Genomic DNA, 6,670 nt, shown 5'->3' on the forward strand with positions numbered 1-6,670 from the left:
TGTGTTTGATGATCAGGACTACATCAGATGAACTGGATAAATATGTGTGGGCAGTGTTAGAACTCACCAGGAGGATAAACAAACAAATGAACACATATTGGGAGAACTTGACTTCAGTTATAGTGAACTTTATGTCCACGAGGACTAACTATGTGATGACTTTGCTGCTGATGGGATAAATATCTGTTTGAACTAAAAACTGTAAAACTGTAAACTACTGACGGCATCTACAATCTGCAACGGGGAACATAGAAGTTCAGGTGATATACAATCCCCTCTCTGTCTCTTTCTATCATCTCTCATCTCTCACTCTCTCATTCTCATCTCTCTATCTCATTCTCATCTCTCTCTCTCTCATTCTCATTCTCATCTCACTCTCTCATTCTCATCTCTTTGTCTTATTCTCATAGTCTCATTCTCATCTCACTCTCTCATCTCTCTCATAGTCTCATCCTCATCTCACTCTTTAATTCTCTCCTTACTCTGGTCTCATCCTCATCTCACTCTCTCATTCTCATCTCACTCTCTGTCTCATCCTCATTCTCATCTCACACTTTAATTCTCCTCTCACTCTATTCTCATCTCTCTCTCTCCTTACTCTGGTCTCATTCTCCACCATCTACCGGGTTGTGATAGGAACTGTGTAGTTCCTGTCTCGCCCGGTAGATGGCATTATTTTTTTGATAAAATTTGCTTAAGCAATGGATAAATATGAGTTCCCCTGCAGTCTGTCAGTACGTCCCTATAGCGTAGTGGGTAGGGTGCTGGACTGCTAGATGAATGGTTGGTGGTTCAAATCCCATAATTTTATTTTATTGTTGATTGAATAAAATGTTGAATTTTGATTTTGTTCGTTTCAATAAAATGTTGAATTTTACTTTTGCAAACAAGCTGTAACAAATTCCTACTTTGAATTTGGAATAAATCCTTTGATTTGTACTTTGTGTTTGTCCTTTTTGACTTTGTCCTTTCCTTGAACGTGAGAAGTTGTAAGCGGAGTCCTTTCCGGGGCAAGTGGAAGTTGTGAGAGGGAAGAGTCCTTTCCGGGGTAAAGTGCCCGAGACAAAGAGATTTTATTAAAGAGAGCATTTTATATATGGACGTTTATTTATTTACGTTACGTTTTATAACATGCGGCAAAACGAAATAATGAGTAGAGTCTGCGTCTCGAGGTTTGAAGATGGTGCTGTAGTCGGAGTAGAGTCTGCGTCTCGAGGTTTGAAGATGGTACTGTAGTCGGAGTAGAGTCTGCGTCTCGAGGTTTGGAGATGGTTGTGTAGTCGGAGTAGAGTCTGCGTCTCGAGGTTTGAAGATGGTACTGTAGTCGGAGTAGAGTCTGCGTCTCGAGGTTTGAAGATGGTACTGTAGTCGGAGTAGAGTCTGCGTCTCGAGGTTTGAAGATGTTGATGCAACTCAAATATTGCCGGCTGAAAAACAAATCTGATAATCGTCAAGCTAATGAAGAAGATTGAATATGCAAAATGTACGGATGGGTGTAGTTTAATATAATTACCTTATCTTAATGTAAAGATACCGAAACAGCAAAATGTGGGTTGATGCGGTTCCCAATGCAGCAGCAGCAGCAGCAGCAGACTAGTCCAGGACGTTGCGACAAACGAGTTGTGTACATGTAGTTGTCAGTAGTAGCGAACTGGTTTCGGTTTAACCCTAAAAAGACACAATATTCATAATGTATAAATGTGTGTGAAATTGAACATCGGAAATCAGCGACAACAGCAAATTAGCCGTCATCTGTTTGTTGTTGAAATCCGACATCAACAGCAGCAGCGACACCAGTAACAGCAGCAGCAGTATCGGGATCTCCTCCGCAATCGTCAGCACCAACAGCCGCCAGTCTCATCTACTTGCGTTCTCAATCGCTAGGCGTCACAAATTCCTTCACGTTCCAGTCTCTCCTAACATCATCAGCCGCTAATTAGAAGGTTGTTTGCTTGAAGCCACACGTTCTTCACGCCTTGTTGCAGAGCTCTTATGGGTCGACCTTCATCACTGGACATCGGTTCTCGGACTGGCGTCGGGAGGCTCGAACCGCGCTTCTAATACCTACGTCGACCAATCAACGACGGTGCATCATCGATGCGACCGGAATGGATCAATCAGAAAGCTCGATTGCGCATTCCTGTGACAGACCCGAGTCCGTGACGCTAATCCGACAGAACCATTCAATTCGTGCCAAACATTTTCAATGGGGCCTACAGGTCATCGAGTTTAATTCGACTATTCATAGCGGCACATATTGTTTAAGATAGAAATATCGAATGCTACGATTTTAGCCTAAAATTGTATGCTGAAATTTTATCTAAACTATCCAACAAACTTTAGTGTAGATTTCCCTTCTATTTACGTCTGGTTTTGAACTATAATACCGGCTCAATTTTACTATTTTCGAGTTTTGCTTTAGGATATCGAAGTTTGCTTAAGGATTTGTGCAGTCACGCGGCACTATTGTGTAGTAGAGCGTATGACAGGTCTCCAGAGAGTAATTCTCTATTGGATAGAGTCGTTTTCAATCCGAATTTATACACAAGTTCACCAGACATCGCCGCGTACACATCTTCTTTAACTGAAATCTGGTGAAATTAAAAAATTATCAAAGTTTTATCATCAGTTGAGAAAGAACTGTGATTGATCACCGCGCGCGCTGCTTGCACCGAATAGTCGCTTGGATTTCTTCAGTTCGAGGAATTGAATAAATATAAAAAAATTTCCCAAACCCTCACCACTAAACTTAAAATAACAAACTAATATTGTAAAAAAGTCGAAGGTCCCTGGGGGAATTACTCCGCAACCTGGACCGGTATTGTGGGATAAATAAATAATTCAGCCAGAAACGACTGAATTAAACATAATTTACCCCACACCAGTTATTCTGTAGGACTCACGCATTAGCAACCTCATTCCAGGGAGGACAGTACTCTCGACTCGCCCGCTTACCGGAGATCATTTGCCACATCCTGACCCGCCTCCTCCGAGACTCGAACCCGGGCCACAGCGGTGACACGCTAGTCGCCGACCGACTAAGCCATCCGGTCCGCCCGATTGTGATAGGAAAACATTCTAACATGTAACTACGCGTAACCATGTTACATGTACATGTTCCATGTACATGTAACCATCGATTTCAAATTTGATTCATGCAACTGATTTCATACGTCATCTGATGCTGTATTTTGTCGAGATATATTTGGTTGACGAAAAGTGGCTTAATTACATCAGCAAACTGCAGAATTTCTTTTCTATTGCGTCTGGCAAATCCGGTAAAATCCACCGAATTACTCATTAATTCGTTTAATTTGTATTTATCTCGGATTTAGCTTTAACTCACAACTGTGCAACCGGGTCCAGTATGTTTATCCCCGTATCAACGCGGTGAACCATTCGTTTCGGGATTCGAACCAAACGGCAGAGTAGAAATTTTGAATTATTTCTGTTTAGGAAATAAAGGTTAGGTTAGGTTTAAGCTTAGTCGAACAGATGACGGACCCTAGTTATAGCAAACTGAAAAACAGTAGACTCAATCTTAACTCGAATCGATTGTGATCTCAGTGATTTGTGTTTGAATTCCAATTAAACAACGGAAATCTGATTGCGAGCATTGAATGTAATGATTCCAATGTTTTCGGAGTTTCAATGCTTATTCGACTTGAAGAGATTCGAGTTACGAGTGAATACCTGGAGTAGTTGAATAAAACGTTTTCATCAGTTTATTATCTTTGGATATGAATATATCCGAAAAATGACATCCGTGGCGTTTTCTAAGAACCACCCAGTAGAGTTTGGATGCTGTAACGACGCTTTGCTCATCCGCTGGTGCTGTATAAGGACTTCTCCGCTGGTTCAAGGTTCCGATACCGATACATTTGACAAATGTTGTGTTCCTCTAGGTAAGTGAAGTGTTTAGCCATTTGAAATAGTCAAACCAATACAGTTTATGATAACGAGGGTCCACTGTAGTGCGGGCATCAATCTATAACCAGGAACCGCCTCTTCAGACATTAACCATTTACAGTTTTGATTTGCGGATAATCAGTTTTTGAAAGTGTGCTGATTTCAATGTATATGTTTGGTGTTTGTATAGTTATTGTCTCGGGTGTAACCCGGTGGACCCAGTTCCACTCATTGAAAATAAACTAATCACAACTCAGAGTTAACTCTAACTCACAACTGTCGAACTGGATCCTGAGAACACGTGGTACGTGTAGGGACATTCAATCACAAGGATTGTTGATATCGACTGTCTGAAGATGGTTCATGGTTCCGGCAGCAGATTGATACCTACATTTATTCAATAACTGTTTAGAATCAATTATTACATGCCGATTAGCGGTCACTTCTATTACGATATCGTGTATTGTAGACGTGTCTAAATGCTATCTATCACAACCGCCTTTTCGGGGTCTTCACCGTAGATTCGATTCCCACATTCCATCTATTTAGAATTTCATTATCTATTCAGAGCTTCATCGATATAACATTGACTTTCAAAATAATACTTTATCAATAACCATTTCGAATTCTCTTGAACTACGAGCGGTTTCTGTGTTAGGGAAACTCAGCCCTTTGGGATTTCTAAGAATAGTTACCTAAACCAGACTTAAATTGCATAAACCCAACTCTATTTAGACTGTATTTCACGAACACTTTATTTTTCATAAATCACACGCAATGAATTTCAGTATTTAAACCTCGCATATCTTCAGGTATTCAACCTCCTCACAGCTACGACACCCTACAAAACAAATAGTATCTACATCTTAAAACTATGCAAGGCATATTTATGAAAAGGTGGTTGTGATTGTTTAGACACGTCAGTAACCCTAACACCCTAAGTGACCACTAACAACTCGGGTCCTAACCCTAAACCTAAGCGGAACGCTGTCCCCAAACTATGTGGAACAACATCACGGAAGATGGAGAAACAGCTGCAATGGATGAAGGCAAAACGGCGCCGGTAGAGGGAGACAGGGTATTTCGTGTGCACTCATGTGTGATGATGCCTGTAGTGTGATGACTAAGCTGATTAGACCTAAGGTAGGTTGACTGTAGTGGCAAGGTGTTAGGTCTGGTAAACGAGGGGATCATCTGTTGGTCGTAAATTGCAAAAACCATGTTAGTAAAAAAAGTCTATTTCTGTCATGAATTCGCCGGCGGGCCGGAGCGTTGTCCTGTGCCCACCGAGATAACCTCCTCAGTCTCCTGAGAAAACTCTGCGACAAGTGTAAATTCAGCGAAGGCGACATCTGTTGCGTTTTTTAGAACCACTCTTCGTAGTAACCACACTCTCCGGAACCGGAAACTTACACATTTGTAACATTATTACAATAAGAAGCCATTTCGTGAAATAGTCAAACCCACACTTCATATAACCATTACTACTCGTTATAACCCGTTTAATCGTCCTTGACCGATCAGATATATCATTCATAATTCTAGGCGAGCAGACGATCAAAACTAATTTGAATCATTATGGTTCAGTACAAAATGTGATTTATGTTTCACAAACAAGTCTATAATTCGACTACTCTCTCAGGCGCTGTATAAATGTCTCGGACGATTGAACCGGTTATAAAGTCGGTTTGAAAAAATCCAATCTTACATTAGAACTACTCTTAACTCAAAGCCTTTAATCCGAATTTATCAATTTGAATTTGAACTAATGCAACAAGTTAAGGAATATCAAATGACTTTGTTTAGCTCGAATCATCGCTTCAATTCAAACACAAATCCCTGGTCATTAATTGATTTGAGTATTAGGAGTCTACTGTGAGTCAGCTGTAATGAGAGTCCATCTGTTTTGACAAAATAGCTTAAACCAAACTTAACCTAACCTAACCTAACCTAACCTAACCTAACCTAACCTAACCTAACCTAACCTAACCTAACCTAACCTAACCTAACCTAACCTAACCTAACCTAACCTAACCTAACCTAACCTAACCTAACCTAACCTAACCTTACCTAACCTAACCTAACCTAACCTAACCTAACCTAAGTTTACAATACGTGAGACAATTAAAATATCTACTCACCGATTATTTCGATCTGTGATCTGTTCATTAGAATATACAACATCCAGGTTTCAGTATTCCAGAGTCAGCTATCGGGTGAGGTGGGCGGAGTCAGCAGCTCTGCTGATTGACAGCAATCCGATCCCGAGGAAGTGAGGAAAGTCCGGTGTCCACTACGTATCTGTTGGTTTAGACGGCAGGTATTGACAGCAGCAATCAGGTCCCGAGGAAGAAAGGCTCATCTGAAATGATCACCGTTAAAACTTTCAATTTGACTCGATATCGTAATCGGTTACATTCAGTATTAAATCAACTCACCACAAATTTCTGTTCGGAGATCTATGGAGTCAACAGAGTCGGTCAGGCGGTATTGACAGCAATAAGATCCTCAGTGAGGAATGACTGATCTGAAAACAACAATAATTTAGAACAATTCAATGTTTAATTAAGTATTTGTTGGATAACTGACTGAGATCACCCTTCCCTCTCCCGTGACAGGGAGTTACGGCCCAAATATCACCCCCTGAACCGGCAACTTCGCAAATCACTCTTTAAATTCTGATGGACCTAATTGTTCTTAATCAATTCCATTTGAAAATCAAGCCTATCGATTTATAAAATCCTTCATTAGATTCAACTCG

At 40.7% G+C, this 6,670-nt stretch overlaps 1 long non-coding RNA gene across 1 annotated transcript; it reads right to left on the reverse strand.

The window, feature by feature from the left end:
• Nucleotides 1–4,661: 4,661 nt before the first annotated feature.
• On the reverse strand, nucleotides 4,662–6,670 carry LOC141910989 (uncharacterized). The gene is made up of 4 exons (XR_012619954.1): nucleotides 6,597–6,670; nucleotides 6,348–6,436; nucleotides 6,051–6,271; nucleotides 4,662–4,750 (listed from the first exon to the last, which is right to left on the reverse strand). It is a non-coding gene; the product is annotated as an uncharacterized LOC141910989 (long non-coding RNA).

The sequence above is a fragment of the Tubulanus polymorphus genome, chromosome 9 (genome assembly GCF_964204645.1).
Source record: "Tubulanus polymorphus chromosome 9, tnTubPoly1.2, whole genome shotgun sequence".
In the NCBI taxonomy this organism is placed as follows: Eukaryota; Metazoa; Nemertea; class Palaeonemertea; order Tubulaniformes; family Tubulanidae; genus Tubulanus; species Tubulanus polymorphus.